This window comes from Primulina eburnea, chromosome 1, assembly GCF_022965805.1.
Source record: "Primulina eburnea isolate SZY01 chromosome 1, ASM2296580v1, whole genome shotgun sequence".
NCBI classification, from domain to species: domain Eukaryota; kingdom Viridiplantae; phylum Streptophyta; class Magnoliopsida; order Lamiales; family Gesneriaceae; genus Primulina; species Primulina eburnea.
In genome coordinates this window covers 13,902,211-13,923,043 of record NC_133101.1, presented here as the reverse complement: position 1 = coordinate 13,923,043, position 20,833 = coordinate 13,902,211, and positions in this window count along the sequence as shown.

The following is a 20,833-nucleotide window of genomic DNA, read 5'->3' as shown; positions in this document are numbered from 1 at the left end:
TAAGTTCTTCGCATTCACCAAGGAGCTTGAGAAGAATAAATGTATTGATGTTCGTCACATTCAATCAAGTGAAAACTCATCAGATCTCTTCACAAAGGCACTTCCTACGTCAATATTCAGAGAGCACATATATAATATTGGGATGCGCAATCTACGAAATTTGTGAAGAATTGTTCATGTCAACATCAGGGGAAGTTTACATGACTGCACTCTTTTTCCCTTACTATGGTTTTTATCCCAATGGGTTTTTCCAAGTAAGGTTTTTAACGAGGCAGTACAAAAACACGTAATGAAGACATCATCGTATCATGATCATCATCACAAGAGGGAGTGTTGAAAAATATATTTAAAATGTGTGAGTTGAATATTTGAATGTTGAATATTTGAATGTTGAAAATAAGAGTTGTAAAAATTTGAAATTTGTGTGTGATGATGTAGGTAATGATGTATTTTATTTTTTGGATTATGTGTAATGAAACTCTATAAATAGATCTCTCATTTGTGAAGAAAATCACAATTGAGTAGAGAGAAAAATATTATAAAGTGTGTAGTTTGATAAATTTTGAGAGTTTGAGATTTTTACTTTTTATCATAAATTTTTACTTTTTCACAAATGACGAAATTTTTTAATTAATTTCTTTCTCTCTATTCTCCCTCCCTCTGCATTCAAATTATGTTTCAACACATCTTTATTCCCCCTTCAAAACAATTTTAAAATAAGTTTATCTAAACATTTTAAAACAAAGTTAGTCAAACACTTTCTTAATGACTCCAACACATATATAAAAGAATATATTAAACTAAACGAAAACATAAACATATATATTATCTATATTATTTTATTAAATTTGAAGGGCTTATTAAATTAACTAACTTTTGTGTCTGTTCTTAGGGGTGGTTACGGTACGGTATACCGTATCGAACTACGGTACCGTATATCATATCGAAAATATCGGTATGGAATTTTTCCATACCGATACCGAAAATTCGGTATACCGCACATTCGGTATACCGAATTTTCGGTCTGAAAAAATTTCATACCGGTACCGTACCGACACCGAAAATTTTCGGTATCCCGATTTTTCGGTAATTTCGGTATTTTTTTTCGGTACGATTTTTCGGTATTTCGGTATTTTTTCCCACCCCTATCTGTTCTTATGATAAACAAAATATATATATTTCTCAAATTACGAAAAAATTCTATTTTAATTGATAAAAAAACATAAAAACTTATTTTAATAAACATGTATCTTATACAGAACTATCATATCTTAATAAATTATATTTTTATCTTTATCTATATTTTTAAATGTTAAAATAATTATATCATCATAAAATAAAATAAAAAATTATTATCAGAAAACATTTTTAAATTTTAACATGATCAATAAATTTTGAGTTATTTATCAAAAAAATATTATTTTTTTTACGTAAATCGATAAAAATAAAGTGGGTGAAAATCATTTGAAGATAATAAAATAAATTAGAATCCCGGTTTCTACGATAAAATACAATCATTATCATTAATTGTTATAATTTTTGAGAAAATCCGGTTTGTGATGCATTGCTATCGCTTGAATTTCCCTACATTATTGGATTTTCTCAAAAATTATAACAATTAATGATAATGATAGTATTTATCGTAGAAACCGGATTCTAATTTATTTTATTATCTTCAAATATTGATTTTCACCCACTTTTATCTTTATTTTCGTATACGTAAAAAATAATATTTTTGATAAATAACTCAAAATTCATAGGTTATATTAAAATTTAAGAATGTTTTCTGATAATAATTTTTTATTCTATTTTATGATGATATAATTATTTTAAGATTTAAAAATATAGATAAAGATAAAAATATAATTTATTAAGATATGATAGTTCTGTATAAGATACATGTTTATTAAAACACCAAAACTCTTGTGAGACGGTCTCACGGATCAATTTCGTGAGACGGGTCTCTTATTTGGGTCATCCATGAAAGAATATTATTTTTTAAGCTAAGAGTATTACTTTTTATTGTGAATATCGATATGGTTGACCCGTCTCACAGATAAAGATTCGTGAGACCGTCTCACAAGAGACCTACTCATTAAAATAGGTTTTTATGTTTTTTTTATCAATTAAAATAGAATGTTTTCGTAATTTGAGAAGGAGATATATTTTGTATGTTTTTATAGTTTAATACGCGCGTGTGTGTGTGTGTGTGTGTGTGTCGGAGTCATTAAGAGGGTGTTTGTACATTGATGGCTTTCATGGAATTATCAAAAGACAATTGAAAATTTGAATACTTATAAAATTTTATAGAATATTTAAAAGCCGAGTTTGAATATCACATAAATTTTTAAAACTCCATGAAAGTTTATTTGGATACAAATAGATTCTTATAAAGTTTATAAAAGTATTGATTGAATACATCTTAACTTTTAAACTTCGCAAAAATCTTTAAATATTATTATTTCTTTTATATTGAATATAGACAAGATTGAGATATAAATAGATAATTTATGAAAAGATAAATGTGAGATCATGTTTTTTAGACTAATGTTATAGGTATAATGAAAATTGAACAACTATTCTTATACTATAAAAATGCAATTCAAAAAGTTTATTTATCAAATATCCTGTTACATTGGATACAAAATCTCACGATATAATTGTTGTAGATATAGTTATAAGATATATTGATTATACATTTAATATTATTTTATTTTTTAATAAATAATTTTTACATAAAATATAGATATAGATAATCGTGTTGTCCCTACTAATTTGGATATAAAGAGATGATTTAAGATAAGGTTTTTTTTTTTTTTTAAAAAATATAATATTAACATAAAATATAGATATAGATAAATAAAGATAGACAAAAAGATTATTTTCGGTCACTTGATAATTACAATTATATATTAATATGGGTACTCCTCCATTCCGCAAGACATGCGTTGAATAATCAATTACGCAAAAATGTCTCCGATTATTAGGTGCGAATTGTTCATAGTCTTCTTCCCTCTTAGTAACAACAACAACAACTAATTCATCATCTGTTTTAAAAATTAATTGATCATCTGTTTTCAGGACTTGTGCTCGTAGGATTCTATCACGAAACAGACAAGGCGCGAGGAAATATAATGGCCGTGCCCGGTAATTTATGCCTGTTTTATTTATTATGGAAATATTTATTATATTGCCATTTGTTTTGATGGCTGATCTTGTGTTTTTAGATTTTTTTCTGCTGAATTGATAGTATATCGTTCTTTAGAAGGAAAGCAAAATTTTCATTCCCTTTTGCGATTTTTCCGAGGCTGTCCCATATGACATATCCAATGGCCCATGGGATCTAATTTCAGTATTTGATGATTCGTTTCAACCTAATTGTTTTCATGTGTTGTTTGCTCTTCTTAAATATGTTTTACCTTTTGCAGCATTGGTTTGTGGTTACGTACTTGTCGGCTTTAGCAAGTGCATGGGAGATTTTTTTGAGGTTGGTGTCTCTGATTGTCACGGGACGAAATAAGAAATTTACAATATTAGTGAAATATGATAAGGAACGCATTTTTTTTAAACAGGAGCAGAGCCGCAAGAAGCAAACGACTTTATGAGGTTCGTGATTATTAGCACTTACAATCTAAATTGCTTCTCATTTAGTTACTGACAAAACCATATACGTACAGTCTGTTGGGAATCTGAAATATATATATGTTGTTTGATTAATGGACCTGCTTTTTTCATGCCTTTGGTTATAATATTTACTTGATCTTTTGTTTACTGCATTTTATCCCCAAATCCCATGTTATAAAATGTTTTTTTTTCCTTCAGGGAGGAGAATGAGAAATCGCAGAAGATATGTCTTTCTTTTGTGTTTTTAATTCTTTTTCTTTGAGGTTAGTTCTAGGTTTAAGACCACGTGGCATGAGGAAGATTTCGTGGCACATATGTTTAAATGGTTCTCAATTCATCGTTGCCCCCTGATTCTTAATTTTAAAATTATAGAATTTTATTGAGCTAATAATTCGAATATTTTGTTTTTTGTTCCATAGTTTTCGTATGCATTAGATATGATATTTTTAAATAGAATCAAATGGAACTAATATATAACTCTGGCTAGTAATTTTTTTGCTAATCATTTGACACATTTAAATTTGTGTACAGATTACAAAATATTTAAACTAATTCAGCTTTTAAAAAAATACTTATATTTGCACGCAATAGTTCAAATAATTTATGAGTTTTTCCGTATAGATTTTCTTTATATTGTATATATCAGACCTTAATTGGGCTGTTATTTTAGCTTGATCCACGAAACTTTTAATAAATATATGGACAAGCATGACAATTGTATTCCCTCAAATGGGAAAAAAAAACATGTATTTAAAGTTTTGCCACCTAAAATACACTAAGTAGCATCTTTAACGAAAATTTTGGGTCGGTCCACAACTGCCTTTCAATAGCAGAACCTGCACTTCTACAAATTAGTTTGTGCCTTTCGGTATACCGTTGGAAATTCATGGTAATACTAGTCGCAGATTCATTTAAAATCATTGTGTCTTACAGCTAGAGCAGATGATGTAAGGCTCAAGATTTATTAGTCTTCATTAATGCGATATTCGAGGACGTGAGAGTGCATGACATTGCATGAGAAACACTAAGTAAAATGGGAGTAGGAAAAACATGAGAAAAGATGAGAAAGGTTAAGAATAAATGTAAAGGGCCGAAGCTATGGCGCATATGCGCGAAGAAATGCGCGCATATGCATGAGAATTACAGTAGCATCGGCGCATATGCGCGAAGAAATGCGCGCACATGCGCGAAACGTCCAGAGACATTGGCGCACATGCGCGAGATAAGTCGCGCATATGCGCGACACCTCCAGAAGCTTTGGCGCATATGCGCGAGGTGTTAAGATTTTCATTGCCGAGACCAGTAGGTCTCGCGCATATGCGCGGGTGATGTCGCGCATATGCGCGAGACGTGTACACCAAAGGATGAACCATGTGTTCTTAGACATGCAAGATATATATACTGCATCTTCATTTCTCTCCTCATATTTGCTGAGACCACCGAGAGAAAGAGGGAAAAAGGAAAGTTATCTTACTTTGAGGCTAGCTTGTGCAAGATTTACATATCCAAACTTTGATCCAAGTAGAAATTCTTACTCCTCTCACTCAAAGTTACAAGGTGATGTAAGTATTGTTCACTTTCAACATGATTTGAGATATTGGTGTTGGGAAAACTTGGATATGATTGTAGATATATGTTCTTATGAGTATAAGCATCATATATTCGCAATCAGATCGATTATCGGATGTCATATGCAATTGTTACGATTTTCCAGCATATTTAGAGCTAAATTATGCAGATTTTGGATAGTATCATATGACTATGATGATGAATATGAGTTGAGGTTATTGATTATTGATATATGATGAGATTTGGATAGACCGATATCGAGAAATTACGTTGTTATGCCGTCAAATTGTACCGAGATCAAGTATTGAATTGGATATGTGTTGATTGAGATTAGAGATTGATAGATTGTGTATCGTTACATTGCCATTTCAGATTGACATTGGTAAGATTCGTCTTCGAGACCTCGACATCAATAACGGTTTAACAAGAAAGGTATAATGCATGTTTTGTTTGGGGAAACATGACTCAAATTAGATCCAATTTGAGTTTTCCAACCAAAATCACATACTAAATTTATTGTTTATCTTGTGATATGATTGTGATTTGTTTATAGACTTGTATTCAAATCATTTAAGATGATTATGCTTTGTTTACAGATTGTTATTCATTGCATTTAAGATAGGGAGTCTTGACAGAACAGTCAAACTTCTAGATGTTCGGTGATATCACAGCTTAGGGGAAGATCAATCTCCTATTGTAGATGTAGATACAGATCGACCGAAGTCTAGGAATAAGACGTACCGTCACCCCGATTGGGAGGGTAGGTGATAGATCGTCTTATTCACACCGGGATCCCTAGAGTTATAGTCGAGTCGAGTCGAGTCTAGACATGATTTGATTCGCATTACATGTGTATATTGATGTCATTCATGATAGCATGTTTCATGTTTTAAATTGTTATATACATGTTTATACTGGGATATGTTCTCACCGGAGTTTCCGGCTGTTATTATGTCTGTATGTGTGCATAACAACAGGTGGGGCAGGATCAGGGTCACGACAGAGATGAGATCGAGTTAGCGTGGTGACTACGGGCGCAGAAGATCACTAGTAGTGTCAGACTAGACTTGTACTACTTGTATTTCATGGTTTGTAATAAACAGTAGAGATATGTTTGTATTAAAACAAGACATGTTCATATGTTGTATAATAAGTAAAGACTTTATGCTTATTTATATACATTAGGATAAATGTTAAAAAGCGAAAATTTGACCCATATTTTCTCACAGATCCATTTAATCCTAGCTAGAATTTGATTTAGAGCCCGGGTCCCCACAACAGGTGGTATCAGATCCGTAGGTTTTGTAGATTGAGATAGAATAGAATGAGCGGGGTAGATCGAGTCATCTTCCTTGCTTTTGTGTGCTAGCATGCTTATTGCTTTCCTTATTACATGTTGTGTGTTATTTGATGTGATTACATCATGTAATTGACTGAATCAGAACCGATTCTGGATCAGAGGTCAAAAGAGCATTAGAGCAGCGTGGCACCGAGATTACCTGGAAAGTGATCAAGACAAAGTTTTATCAGCGATTCTTTCCTGTATCCTACCGTAAAGATAAAGGCGCTGAGTTTGCAAACCTGAGGCAAGGACAATTGAACATTGAAGAGTATGTCGCTAAATTTTCTTCCTTGCTTCGCTTTGCACCTCATGTTTCAGGTAATGATGAGGCCGTAGCGGATCAGTTTATAAATGGCTTAAATCCCGATATCTTTACATATGTAAACACTGGGAGACGCAACAACTTCGTCGATGCATTGAACCGTGCCAAAGGAGCAGAAGCAGGATTGCTTAGGCAACGGAGTGTTCCGTATGTTGCCCCGAGTCCGAGACCACCATTACCTTCAGTACAACCTCCTCCTAGATTTGACAGTGGCGGTAGTAGCAGTAGTGGGCGAAAGGATCAGCTGAAAGTTAAGGGTAAGCAATTCAAGAGAGCAGGGAGCAGTTCGTCGAGCTCCAGTGGGTCACGACCGCGAGGTCCTGGCCAGAGTACAGATGTGACAGTTGTGTATTGCAGTACTTGTGGAGGCCGACATGCCATAGAGCAGTGTCAGGGAGTGACGGGCAGATGCAACATATGTAGGCAACAAGGGCATTTCGCCAAAGTGTGTCCCCAGAGAGGCTCACAGAGATTTCAGGGTGCAGGGTCATCTGCATCAGTGACTCAGCCCGAGAGGCAAGCTTCATCTGTTCACTCTTTCCAGCCTACTCCTCAACAGACCCAGCCTCGAGCCAGAGGTAGCCAGACCGGAAACCAGCCTCAGAGACAACAGGCTCAAGTGTTTGCGTTGACTGAAGAGCAAGCACAGGATGCCCCAGATGATGTTATAGCAGGTAACTGTTTTCTTTATGGTTATCCTGCTCATATATTGATAGATACTGGTGCATCGCATACATTCATTTCAGAACGATTTGCGTTATTGCATTCTTTGCCTGTTGAGTCACTGTTGGATGTTGTGTCTATTACTTCTCCGTTGGGAAGTGGTTTGATAGCGGTAACTACGGTTAGACATTGTATCTTACAGTTTGAGGGTCATGAAATTGATCTAGATTGTATAGTCCTTGGGTTAGCTGATTTTGATTGCATTGTTGGGATTGATATGTTAACCAAGTACAGAGCCACCATAGATTGTTTTCACAAGATTGTCAGATTCAGACCAGAAATGACAGAAGAGTGGAAATTCTACGGTAAGGGTTCCAGATCTCGGATTCCCTTGATTTCGGCTTTGACTATGAATAGATTGTTGCAGAAAGGAGCAGAAGGGTTCCTTTTGTATGCTGTAGATGTACAGAAATCGAGCCCGACATTGACAGATTTGCCAGTAGTACGGGAGTTTGCAGATGTGTTTCTAGATGAAATCCCAGGATTACCTCCAGCTCGAGAGGTAGATTTTAGCATAGATCTTATGCCAGGTACTGTTCCTATATCTCGAGCTCCGTATAGGATGGCGCCTGTTGAATTGAAAGAACTGAAAGCACAGTTAGAAGATCTTTTAGCCAAGGGATATATCCGACCTAGTGTATCTCCTTGGGGCGTACCAGTGCTCTTTGTGCGAAAGAAAGATGGATCGATGCGATTGTGTATAGATTATCGGCAATTGAACAAAGCGACAGTGAAAAATAAATATCCATTGCCGCGCATCAACGATTTATTTGATCAATTACAGGGATCATCTGTTTATTCTAAAATCGATTTGCGATCCGGATATCATCAACTCAGAGTTCGAGATGTGGACATACCGAAGACAGCATTTCGAACCAGGTATGGACATTACGAATTTATTGTCATGCCTTTTGGGTTAACGAATGCTCCTGCCGTATTTATGGGGTTGATGAACCGAGTCTTTCAGAGGTATTTGGATGATTTTGTGATTGTTTTTATCGATGACATTCTGGTATATTCTAAGAACAGGAATGAGCATGTAGAGCATCTAAGAATTGTATTGCAGACCTTAAGAAATGAAAGACTGTATGCTAAATTGTCAAAGTGTGAGTTTTGGTTGAATCGGGTTAACTTTTTGGGACATATTATATCTGGAGATGGTATTGCTGTAGATCCAAGTAAAGTGGAAGCTGTGATCAACTGGCCGAGACCGAATTCTGTGCCGGAGATACGCAGTTTCATGGGTCTCGCAGGATACTATCGACGATTTATCAAAGATTTCTCCAGTATTGCAAAGCCAATCACCCAGTTAACACAAAAGAATGCACCATTTGTATGGTCAGAAGATTGTGAATCTAGCTTTGTGGAATTGAAAAAGAAGCTGACAAGTGCTCCAGTACTGACGATACCTTCAGGTACGGGTGATTTCGTTGTATATTGTGATGCCTCTCACCGAGGGTTGGGATGTGTTCTTATGCAGCGAGGTCATGTGGTCGCCTACGCCTCGAGACAACTGAAGCCACATGAAGTCCGATACCCCATTCATGATCTTGAATTGGCGGCTATCATATTTGCATTAAAGATCTGGCGTCACTATCTCTATGGCGAGAAATTTGAGATTTATTCCGATCACAAAGGCCTGAAGTATCTATTTTCTCAGTCGGAGTTGAATATGCGGCAACGTAGATGGCTTGATCTATTGAAAGATTTTGATTGCGAAATCAAATATTATCCAGGGAAGTCGAATGCAGCAGCAGATGCCTTGAGTCGAAAGGTTTGTTCTTTATCCTTATCGACGATAGGTGTTACAAAGCTAGTTGAAAATTGTTGTTTGTCTGGATTAGAATTTGATACAAAGAGTAGGCCACTACAACTTGCTGCTATTCAAGTTGAACCAGACTTGATTATGAGGATCAAAGAAGCGCAGAGGAGTGAGCCAAATATTCAGAAATCGATTGCTATGGTCCGATTAGGACATTTGTCAGAGTACCAGGTACATGATTTTGTGTTGTATGTGAATAACCGTCTTGTAGTGCCAGATGTTTCAGATTTGAAGCAACAGATTATGACAGAAGCGCACTGTAGTCGGTTCAGCATTCATCCTGGAGGCAGAAAGATGTACAATGACTTGAAGACACAGTTCTGGTGGAAACAGATGAAGACAGATATTGCAGAATTTGTGTCTAAGTGTTTGAACTGCCAACAGGTGAAGGCTGAAAGAAAAAAGCCCGAAGGGTTACTTCAGAGTTTGTCTATTCCAGAATGGAAATGAGATCACATTTCCATGGACTTTGTGACGAAGTTACCACAATCATCCCGAGGATGTGATGCGATTTGGGTCATCATTGATCGACTGACCAAATCTACTTGTTTTATTCCATACAGAACGACATATCGTCATGATTAGATGGCAGAATTATATGTCAGAGAGGTAGTCAGATTACATGGTGTGCCGAAGTCTATCGTATCAGATCGTGATCCACGATTTACTTCTCACTTTTGGCATAGTTTGCAGCAGGCTTTAGGTACGACTTTACACCTAAGCACCGCTTATCATCCTCAGACAGACGGACATTCAGAACGGACTATCCAGACTTTGGAGGATATGTTGAGAGCCGTAGTGCTAGATTTTGGCACTAGTTGGCAAGAATCCCTACCTCTTTGTGAATTCTCCTACAATAACAGCTATCAGACGAGCATTGAGATGACACCGTTTGAAGCTCTGTATGGTAAGAAGTGCAGATCTCCACTGTACTGGGATGATATCTCAGAGATACCAGAACTTGGGCCAGATATGATTCGTGAAATGGCTGAGAAGGTGAAGATCATTCAGAAAAGAATGAAGACAGCTCAGGATAGGCAGGCGAAATACGCCAATATCCGGCGTAGGCCATTAGTATTTGAGAAAGGAGACAGAGTATTCTTGAAGATTTCCCCTTTCAGAGGCGTTGTCAGATTTGGCAAGCGCGGGAAGCTATCTCCTAGATACATCGGTCCGTACGAAATTCTTGAAAAGATTGGCAATCGAGCTTATCGACTTGCTCTTCCTCCTTCTCTATCTGAGATATATGACGTTTTTCATGTATCGGTGTTGCGTAAATACATGCCTGATGTTTCTCATGTCATTCATCATGACGAAGCTGAGCTTGATCAGACTTTAAGCTACGTTGAGCAACCGATACAGATTCTTGATCGGAAAGAAAAGAAGCTCAGGACGAAGATTATTCCTTTAGTAAAAGTCCAATGGAGTCGACATGGCATAGAAGAAGCGACTTGGGAGACAGAAGCAAATATGCGACAAAAACATCCCGAGTTATTTACATGATGTAAGTAATTCTTCAGTATTGATTATATTACTTTTCATATATGAATTGATAGATTGCCTGCGATTTCGAGGACGAAATCATTTCTTAGAGGGGGAGAAATGTAAGGCTCAAGATTTATTAGTCTTCATTAATGCGATATTCGAGGACGTGAGAGTGCATGACATTGCATGAGAAACACTAAGTAAAATGGGAGTAGGAAAAACATGAGAAAAGATGAGAAAGGTTAAGAATAGATGTAAAGGGCCGAAGCTATGGCGCATATGCGCGAAGAAATGCGCGCATATGCATGAGAATTACAGTAGCATCGGCACATATGCGCGAAGAAATGCGCGCACATGCGCGACACGTCCAGAGACATTGGCGCACATGCGCGAGATAAGTCGCGCATATGCGCGACACCTCCAGAAGCTTTGGCGCATATGCGCGAAAAGAATGGCGCATATGCGCGAGGTGTTAAGATTTTCATTGCCGAGACCAGTAGGTCTCGCGCATATGCGCGGGTGATGTCGCGCATATGCGCGAGACGTGTACACCAAAGGATGAGCCATGTGTTCTTAGACATGCAAGATATATATACTGCATCTTCATTTCTCTCCTCATATTTGCTGAGACCACCGAGAGAAAGAGGGAAAAAGGAAAGTTATCTTACTTTGAGGCTAGCTTGTGCAAGATTTACATATCCAAACTTTGATCCAAGTAGAAATTCTTACTCCTCTCACTCAAAGTTACAAGGTGATGTAAGTATTGTTCACTTTCAACATGATTTGAGATATTGGTGTTGGGAAAACTTGGATATGATTGTAGATATATGTTCTTATGAGTATAAGCATCATATATTCGCAATCGGATCGATTATCGGATGTCATATGCAATTGTTACGATTTTCCAGCATATTTAGAGCTAAATTATGCAGATTTTGGATAGTATCATATGACTATGATGATGAATATGAGTTGAGGTTATTGATTATTGATATATGATGAGATTTGGATAGACCGATATCGAGAAAACGTTGTTATGCCGTCAAATTGTACCGAGATCAAGTATTGAATTGGATATGTGTTGATTGAGATTAGAGATTGATAGATTGTGTATCGTTACATTGCCATTTCAGATTGACATTGGTAAGATTCGTCTTCGAGACCTCGACATCAATAACGGTTTAACAAGAAAGGTATAATGCATGTTTGTTTGGGGAGACATGATTCAAATTAGATCCAATTTGAGTTTCCCAACCAAAATCACATACTAAATTTATTGTTTATCTTGTGATATGATTGTGATTTGTTTATAGACTTGTATTCAAATCATTTAAGATGATTATGTTTTTTTTACAGATTGTTATTCATTGCATTTAAGATAGGGAGTCTTGACAGAACAGTCAAACTTCTAGATGTTCGGTGATATCACAGCTTAGGGGAAGATCAGTCTCCTATTGTAGATGTGGATACAGATCAGACCGAAGTCTAGGAATAAGACGTACCGTCACCCCGATTGGGAGGGTAGGTGATAGATCGTCTTATTCACACCGGGATCCCTAGAGTTATAGTCGAGTCGATTCTAGACATGATTTGATTCGCATTACATGTGTATATTGATGTCATTCATGATAGCATGTTTCATGTTTTAAATTGTTATATACATGTTTATACTGGGATATGTTCTCACCGGAGTTTCTGGTTGTTGTTATGTCTGTATGTGTGCATAACAACAGGTGGGACAGGATCAGGGTCACGACAAAGATGAGATCGAGTTAGCGTGGTGACTACGGGCGCAGAAGATCACTAGTAGTGTCAGACTAGACTTGTACTACTTGTATTTCATGGTTTGTAATAAACAGTAGATATATGTTTGTATTAAAACAAGACATGTTCATATGTTGTATAATAAGTAAAGACTTTATGCTTATTCATATACATTAGGATAAATGTTAAAAAGCGAAAATTTGACCCACATTTTCTCACAGATCCATTTAATCCGAGCTAGAATTTGATTTAGAGCCCGGGTCCCCACAGATGAGATGGTGAATGTTTGCTCACAATTCACATATTTTTTTAGAGTCAAACAAGAAATGTATTCGTGCAGAGAATTTACAACCAAAAATAATATGAATCAATTCAGAATATCTAGCTAAACATCAGTTTACCTTCAAGTTCGAACCCACAACGTTTCCAAGGAAAATGACCTTTGGTTCCTAGTTTGAGCCGCTGCAGTTCCTAAGGGAGATGCATGTATAAAAAAATTTCAGCCATTTCTCAGACATAAGTAATAATACATTCTAAACAAAAATCTTGGCTATTTCTCAAGAAAGCCAAGGAATTTTTGCTTGAAACTGTTTGGATTCATCAAGGGATTTTGTTGTTTTGTGTGAATGAAACTTTGGAGTATATATTCGGAATATAAGTAATTTGAATGAAACTCACTCATTATAAACAATCACAGACAACACAAAATCCATTTACTTGGGGAAAAAAAATATTTATCTCAATTTTCATTTATTTTATAAGAAAATTTTATACATATATTTTTCATTTTCACAATATGGCTAATATATCTAGGTTCTTTATGGACTCGATACACCTTATGTGCATGTAGGCCACCCCATGTTGAAAAACATGCATTGTATATCAACAAAACTAGTAAGTTCGATTTCCAAGTAATTAATAAAAACCAAAAGCCAGATAATCTTGAATGGGGAAGTCTCAATGATCGCGTGGGATATTTAATTAGTTCAAGTGAATCCTCACTCCGATAGTATGATTCCTCATATTCTTCCACCCTGTATGTCGGCCTTCTCTTTCCACAACCCAACATAGTAATCCATATACTGGACAAAGAACCCATGTACTATATTAAATATAGTGTGATCCATTACAGCTTGAAACGTCCTCATCTTTTATTTTCTTTAAAAGTACTAGAAATTTTTTTTTTAAAATCTCTCACATTTTCGGTCATGTATGCACATGCACATAAAAATACTCTTGCGCCATTTTAAAGTAAATCATCCAACTAGTATTTGAAAATTGAAAGGAATAGTCAAACCAGAAATCGTAAAACATTTTACCAAACCTAAAAACATTATTTGAAAAGTGTAGCCCATACTAAACTCTCAAAAACCTCTCAAAAGCATAAATAAATAGTCTTAAAATCTTTAAAAGAAATCATAAAGCGTAATGCGGAAAATAATGCGTTGGTCCTCGGGTTGTGTGCGCCATCAGTCCAGTAGTATCACTCATCAAGACCTCCCTCAGAACCACCTGCATCCATCACACCTAGTGAGTCTAAAGACTCAACACACCATAATCTTTATAACGAGTAATACATAATACAGTCAACATATAACGGTGAAAAATACTCGTACTTAAAATATCGTTTTCATGAAGATGCATAAACATAAACATTTTCATAAATATTTTCATGATGCATTTCATAAACATTAACCTCTTTCTTTTTTCCTCAACATGACATGACATAAAACATTTTTCGTGATCATAAACATTTTTCCTTTTCTTTTTTCCTTTGTTGAATTCAGATCGTTAATTGTGACTTTCCTCTCATGACATGACCTCTCGATGGATCCATCAGAAATAAAACCACAGTACTGGGCGACGGGGGACACCAGCAACACTCTCACCGGTCAACTGGGCCCTGGCCTAACATGAATAAAATAGAAATACGATCGTCGGGGCTCCCAATGGGCTTTCCCCTCACGACATTCCTATCCTAACCTCAAACCTCATAACCTCTTAACCTCTTGTTCGCAATAATGGAAACACGATCGTCGGGCTCCCACTGGGACCATCACCCTCACGATATCGCCACCATTGACGAACTAGTCACAATCACTTCACTTCATTCAACGTATTTCATTCACATCACTTATTAAAAACGTGCATAACATAACATTTTCTCTTTTCTTTTGAAACCAAGCATGCAGCATGTATTTTAAATGTCTTTTTCAATCATGAACATTCTTTAGACATTTAAAAAAAAATCAGCATTTAATCATGAGAAATTCATAAACATTTCAAAATCATGATAATAACATAGAAACAGCATTTCGGGCACTGCCATGACCTTTACTAAATTCCCGGTGTAAAATGACCGTTTTACCCCTGGCTTCGACATTTTTCATTTTCGATTATTTTCTTGATTTCATGACTCTAACATGTCCCAAATAATTATTTAAGCTTACGTGAATTTTTTCGTAATTTTATTTGGCTTAAAACTTAAACTTTTTCAATTATCTTTTCTTAATTATTTTAACGGTGTTTTAATCCCGAAAAATACCAAACTTTAATATAAAATTCCTAAATTCTAAATTTAGTCTTTTTATATTATTTTAGCCCTTATGGATCACGGCTCGACCCCCGTGAGTCGTTTTCCAAATTTTCTTTATTTTAGAACTCATTTGACACCTAAACTTCGACCCCGAGCCATCTCTTAATTTTATCGAGTTACCCCCGAACCATATCGAGTCAAAAGATGCCTAACACGCTAAAGTTGCCTACTGGACACTAATTTCACCAAGACATCAAGCCAAAACCCAAAAACGAGGCAACACAAGCCCTACAAGTGCTGGCCGAGAGCATGGGACATGCACGAAATCTGTGTGTGCGATCGTGTGGCTCTAACCAACGCCCTACCACCCAAACCCATGACAAGAGCACTTGCTTATGACCCTAAGGACTAGACCTACACCAGCCCGGACCCCTGAACCGCACGCCTAAGGCTGTGTGAAGAGCAGCAACCCTGCGCGTGCTTCAACATGCTTCTCGGGTAGAGTCCCTCTTGCAAGGGACTCTTCGCCGCCTTTCCCAACGAGCCCTAGCCTGACTAGGACTCCTCCCTTTACACCACCCTAGGCTAGCCATGAGCCCCAGCCCAGGCCGGCCCTCCCATGAAAACAAGCACACGGAAATCCGTAGGCTTTTGACAGCACATCGCTCCTTTGGTGCAATTTACGGTTTTGGTTCTTTCTTTTCCTTTTAGCCGTGCGTTGGGTGAGTGTGGGTGGTTCTAATTCATATAAAAACCTCTCTTGATCTTAGCTATGTCATGGCAGCCCCTTAAACAAACCATAAGAAATTTATTTGATTCGAAAACCGAGTTCCTTCAAGCATACATGCTGTGCTACGAAAAATTCTGAAAAATAAAGTCTTGATCTACATATAACCAATAATTCAAATATAATATGATATAATGGATGAGCAAGGGAGATTAGGGTGTGCCTTTGCGTAGTTTACGCTCGAATATCCGTTGACGACGAAGAACGGGACGTGACGACGGCTAGGAATTGCTTTGAAGCTTCGAAAATCCTTCCCGAAACTAGAGTGTGCTGCCGATTATTTTTGTAATAGCCGAGCCCGGTGTACGGTACGGTTTAAGCTTTGCTTGTTATTTGGGTTTATGATTTAGATGTTAGAGTTGAGTTTTGGGCCATAGTATTATTGGTTATTGTTGTCTGGAGGTTTTAGATGTTGTTGGTTGTTCGTTTCAGCGTTTCGGATCGATTTTAGATGGTTTTGTATTGTTCATTGCTGTGGCTTGAGTGCACCCGCGCTCTTAGAGGAGTGCCCCCGCGGTGTACTATTCATCATTTTGCATTTGGAAGGCCGTGGCATCACCGCACCCGCGGCAGTGCAAGGACCGCACCCGCGGTGAGACCGCACCCGCGGTAGTAGCAGCACCGCACCCGCGGTGTTTGTGCATGGGATTTATTCTGGATGGCCGAAGGCTTAGCGCACCCGCGGTGCTTGTGGCAGCGCACCCGCGGTGTAAGTATGGGCGAGATTTTAAGCTACTTTTTGGAGTTGTTGGCCATACCTTATCCTATCCTATCTACCTTTTTCGAGATTTCCTCTCCCTTTCCAAGGGTTTTCCTCCATTTCTTTAGCTTCCTACCTTTGATTCTTGGAGTTATTTGGATTTCCGACTTGAGATCGACGTTCTCCGTGGTATAAGGAAGCTTAGGTAAGCTTTTGGTACGATTCTATTGAGGTTTCGAGTTAAGAGTTGTTTTGGACTTGATGTTTGAGTTGGTTTATGGATTATTTGACTTGTACTTGTGGATTTAGACTTGATATTGGTGTTATCTATGGACTATTGTTGTAGGTGGTGACCAAGAGCTTAGTTTGAGGTGTTCTATTGGGTTGTAAGTGGAATTTCATCCCTTTGCTCACATGATATTATATGTATTGTGTTTTAAAGAGTTCAAAGTGTTATTCCCTTCCATTGGTCCATTGTTATGTATTGATTATCTATTGGAGGCATTGATGTCTCACTATTGTTATAAGGGAATACAAGAGAAAAGATATAGATTGCGAAACGACGGCTTTAAATGATATTCAGAGTTCAAATGTTTTATTGGATTGATTAATCATAGTCAGAGCATTGCATGCAATTAGATGATCATCGACCATAGGCTTATATCCCTCAGAGTTGTCGGTTTATATCGATGTGGGATATTTGCACCCACAGACAGAGATACTATTGATATCAATCCAACCAGAGAAAAGAGAAATACCATCTTATTGCTATGTTATTGCTACAATTATTGCTACAGTATTCATATTTCAGAGTAGATGGTATTTATGATTTAAAAGCCATGTTTTACAGAGTATATTGTATCATTGCTACGTAAGAGTTCCACTTGCTGAGATTTATTCTCATTTCAGTTTATTCATGTGATGCAGATAAGAGCGACGGACCGGGACGTTGACTGTGGATGGGAGTCATATGCATACGAAGATTGGAAGGAAGATTTTGGCATGATCATAGGAATGATTGTTTTGTATTTTGTTATGTCATTTAAATGATCATATATTGCTATTTTGTAAACACTTTTATGAAATATATTTTGAAACTCCTTCCATTTGAAAGAAAATTTTAAATTCCGCTGTATTTTAATTGTAACGGGTCAGGGTGTCACATTTAGTGGTATCAGAGCACCGGTTCTTCGGACCAATGCATATGACTTCGTCTACTTTCAACTGTCCGGGTATGTTTTCTGGCATCTATCTATTTATTGTTATCTATTGACTGGTGTCTTGTGAGCAATTGTAGAGTATGCCATCTAAGAGGAAAGTCGTAGAGGGTGAGGATAGTTCTTCCTCGAGAGTTGTCGATGAGTTCGGCAAGTTGCTCAAGGAGCAGGCTAAGGTGCATAGCGAGCAGATTCAGCAGCTCATTCGTATGCAAGGTACTGGCCAAGGTAGAGGGCAAGGTAGAGTTCTAGTAGCTCAGGCAGTTGGCAACGATGCCGTCTTTTCTGCTTTCAAGAGGATGGATCCGCCAGAGTTCGCAGGTAGTTCTGATCCGCTTGTTGCTGTTGAGTGGGTCAAGGCTTTAGAGGCGATCTTCGATCATCTTCAGTACGAGGACAAAGACAGGATCAGCTGTGCTGTTTTCATGTTGGTCAAGGCCGCCCGCATTTGGTGGAATGCGACGAAGGTTGGTGTTACTGTTGCGACTCTGAAGTGGTCAGAGTTTACAGATTTGTTCTACGACAAGTACTTTCCTGATGCCCTTCGAGCGAGGAAGGTGACAGAGTTCTTGGAGCTTCGTCAGGGGAGCATGGATGTTGGTGAGTATATTCTGAAGTTTGAGGAGGGTTGTATGTTTGCTCCGTATATTGCTTCGAACGACAAGGACAAAGGCGCTCATTTCATTCGAGGCCTCAGAGCTGAGATTCGCCGGGATATCAACATGTCCAAGGCCGTTACTTTCAAGGAGATCGTGTCCAAAGCTTTGATGGCCGAGCAGGATGAGAAGGACATTGCCCGGGAGAGGCAAGAGAGACACCAGGCCATTGCTCAGAGGGGCCAGAGTTCGAATCAGAGAGGCAGAGATCGTTTCAGAGGCAAGGGTAAGATGGAGTCCAGTCCTAGACCTCCGCCAGTTCCAGTTGTTCCATTTGACCCCGAGAAGCCTCTGTGTCCTAAGTGTGGCAAGCATCACCGTGGAGAGTGCAGATTTGGCACTCATTCTTGTTATCGTTGTGGCACGGCAGGCCACGTTGCCAGGAATTGTCCTAGGGGAGCTAACCAAGAGAAGCTGCAGGGTCGGATCTTTTCGATGACTAAGGAAGGTATTAATCGCGATTCTTCATTGATCTCTAGTACTATTTTGATTTCAGACAGAGTAGCTACTACTTTGATAGATACTGGTGCTACTCATTCTTTTATGTCTGATTTTTTTTTGAGATCGTTGGGTATAGTTCCTTCTGTTCTTCCCCTTCAGCTTAGTGTTGTTTTACCTTCGGGGGACGTGTTGTGTCCGTCATCGATTGTTTATGCGTGCCCTGTTCGTATTGAGGAGCGAGTTGTCTTCGCTGATTTGATTGTTATCCCTATGGTTGCTTTCGATGTTATTCTTGGCATGGATTGGCTTTCGACTTACCGTGCAGTTATCGATTGTGTTGCTTAGACAATAGCTTTTGCAGATGATGGCCAGGGAGGAGTTCTCGCCAGCTCAGGTACTTCGCTGGTCCTTCCTTTTATTTCTTGTCTTGAGGCTGAGAGATTGCTATGTAGAGGTTGCGATGGGTTTCTTGCTTCTATTGTGGATGTTGATAGATTGATTAAGTTGAATATAGATGATATCGATGTTGTGAGGGAGTTTGCTGATGTATTCGAGGATGATGTTCCGGGTTTGCCGCCGGATAGGGATGTTGAGTTTGTGATCGATTTAGCTCCAGGTACGGTTCCTATTTCTAAGGCTCCGTACAGGATGGCTCCTACCGAGATGCAGGAGTTGAAGTCGCAGTTGCAGGATCTTTTAGACAAGGGTTTTATTCGTCCGAGTTCTTCGCCTTGGGGAGCTCCGGTTCTTTTCGTCAAGAAGAAGGATGGTTCTTTGCGGCTGTGTATCGACTACAGGGAGCTCAACAAAGTGACTGTGAAGAATAAGTATCCGTTGCCTCGGATAGATGATCTGTTTGATCAGCTCCATGGTGCCACAGTATTTTCGAAGATTGATCTTCGGTCTGGCTACTATCAGTTGAAGGTTAGGGAGTCCGATATCCCTAAGACAGCGTTCCGGACCAGGTATGGTCACTATGAGTTTCTGGTCATGTCTTTTGGTTTGACCAATGCCCCTTCAGTCTTCATGGATCTGATGAACCGTGTGTTCAAGCCTTATCTGGATAGCTTCGTCATTGTTTTTATCGACGATATATTGATCTATTCCAAGACCAGAGAGCTTCATGCCGAGCATCTCAGAGTTGTTCTTCAGTTTTTGCGAGAGAAGAGGTTATTCGCCAAGCTGAAGAAGTGTGAGTTTTGGTTGGATCAGATTTCTTTTCTAGGCCATGTGGTTTCGAGAGATGGCATTGCTGTTGATCCGTTGAAGATAGAGGCGATTCAGAGTTGGCCTATTCCTACTACTGTCTCAGAGGTACGCAGTTTCCTTGGTTTGGCGGGTTACTATCGTCGTTTCATTTCAGACTCTTCCAAGATTGCCCTGCCATTGTCCAATCTGACGAGGAAGACTGTGAAGTTCGAGTGGTCCATCGATTGTCAGAGTGCATTCCAAGAGTTGAAGGACAGGTTGACGACGGCTCCTGTTCTTTCTTTGCCTAGTGGTTCGGAGGATTTTGTTGTCTATACCAATGCGTCGAAGAAGGGTCTCGGTGCAGTTCTGATGCAGCGAGGTAAGGTTATTGCTTATGCGTCTCGTCAGTTGAAGGATTATGAGAGGAATTATCTGACGCACGATTTAGAGTTGGCAGCTGTGGTTTTCGCCCTGAAGATTTGGAGGCATTATCTGTATGGCGAGAAGTGTGAGATCTTCACAGACCACAAGAGCTTGAAGTATCTGTTCTCTCAGAAAGAGCTCAACATGCGGCAGAGGAGGTGGTTAGAACTGGTTAAGGATTATGATGTGACTATCAGTTACCATCCGGGGAAAGCGAATGTAGTGGCTGAT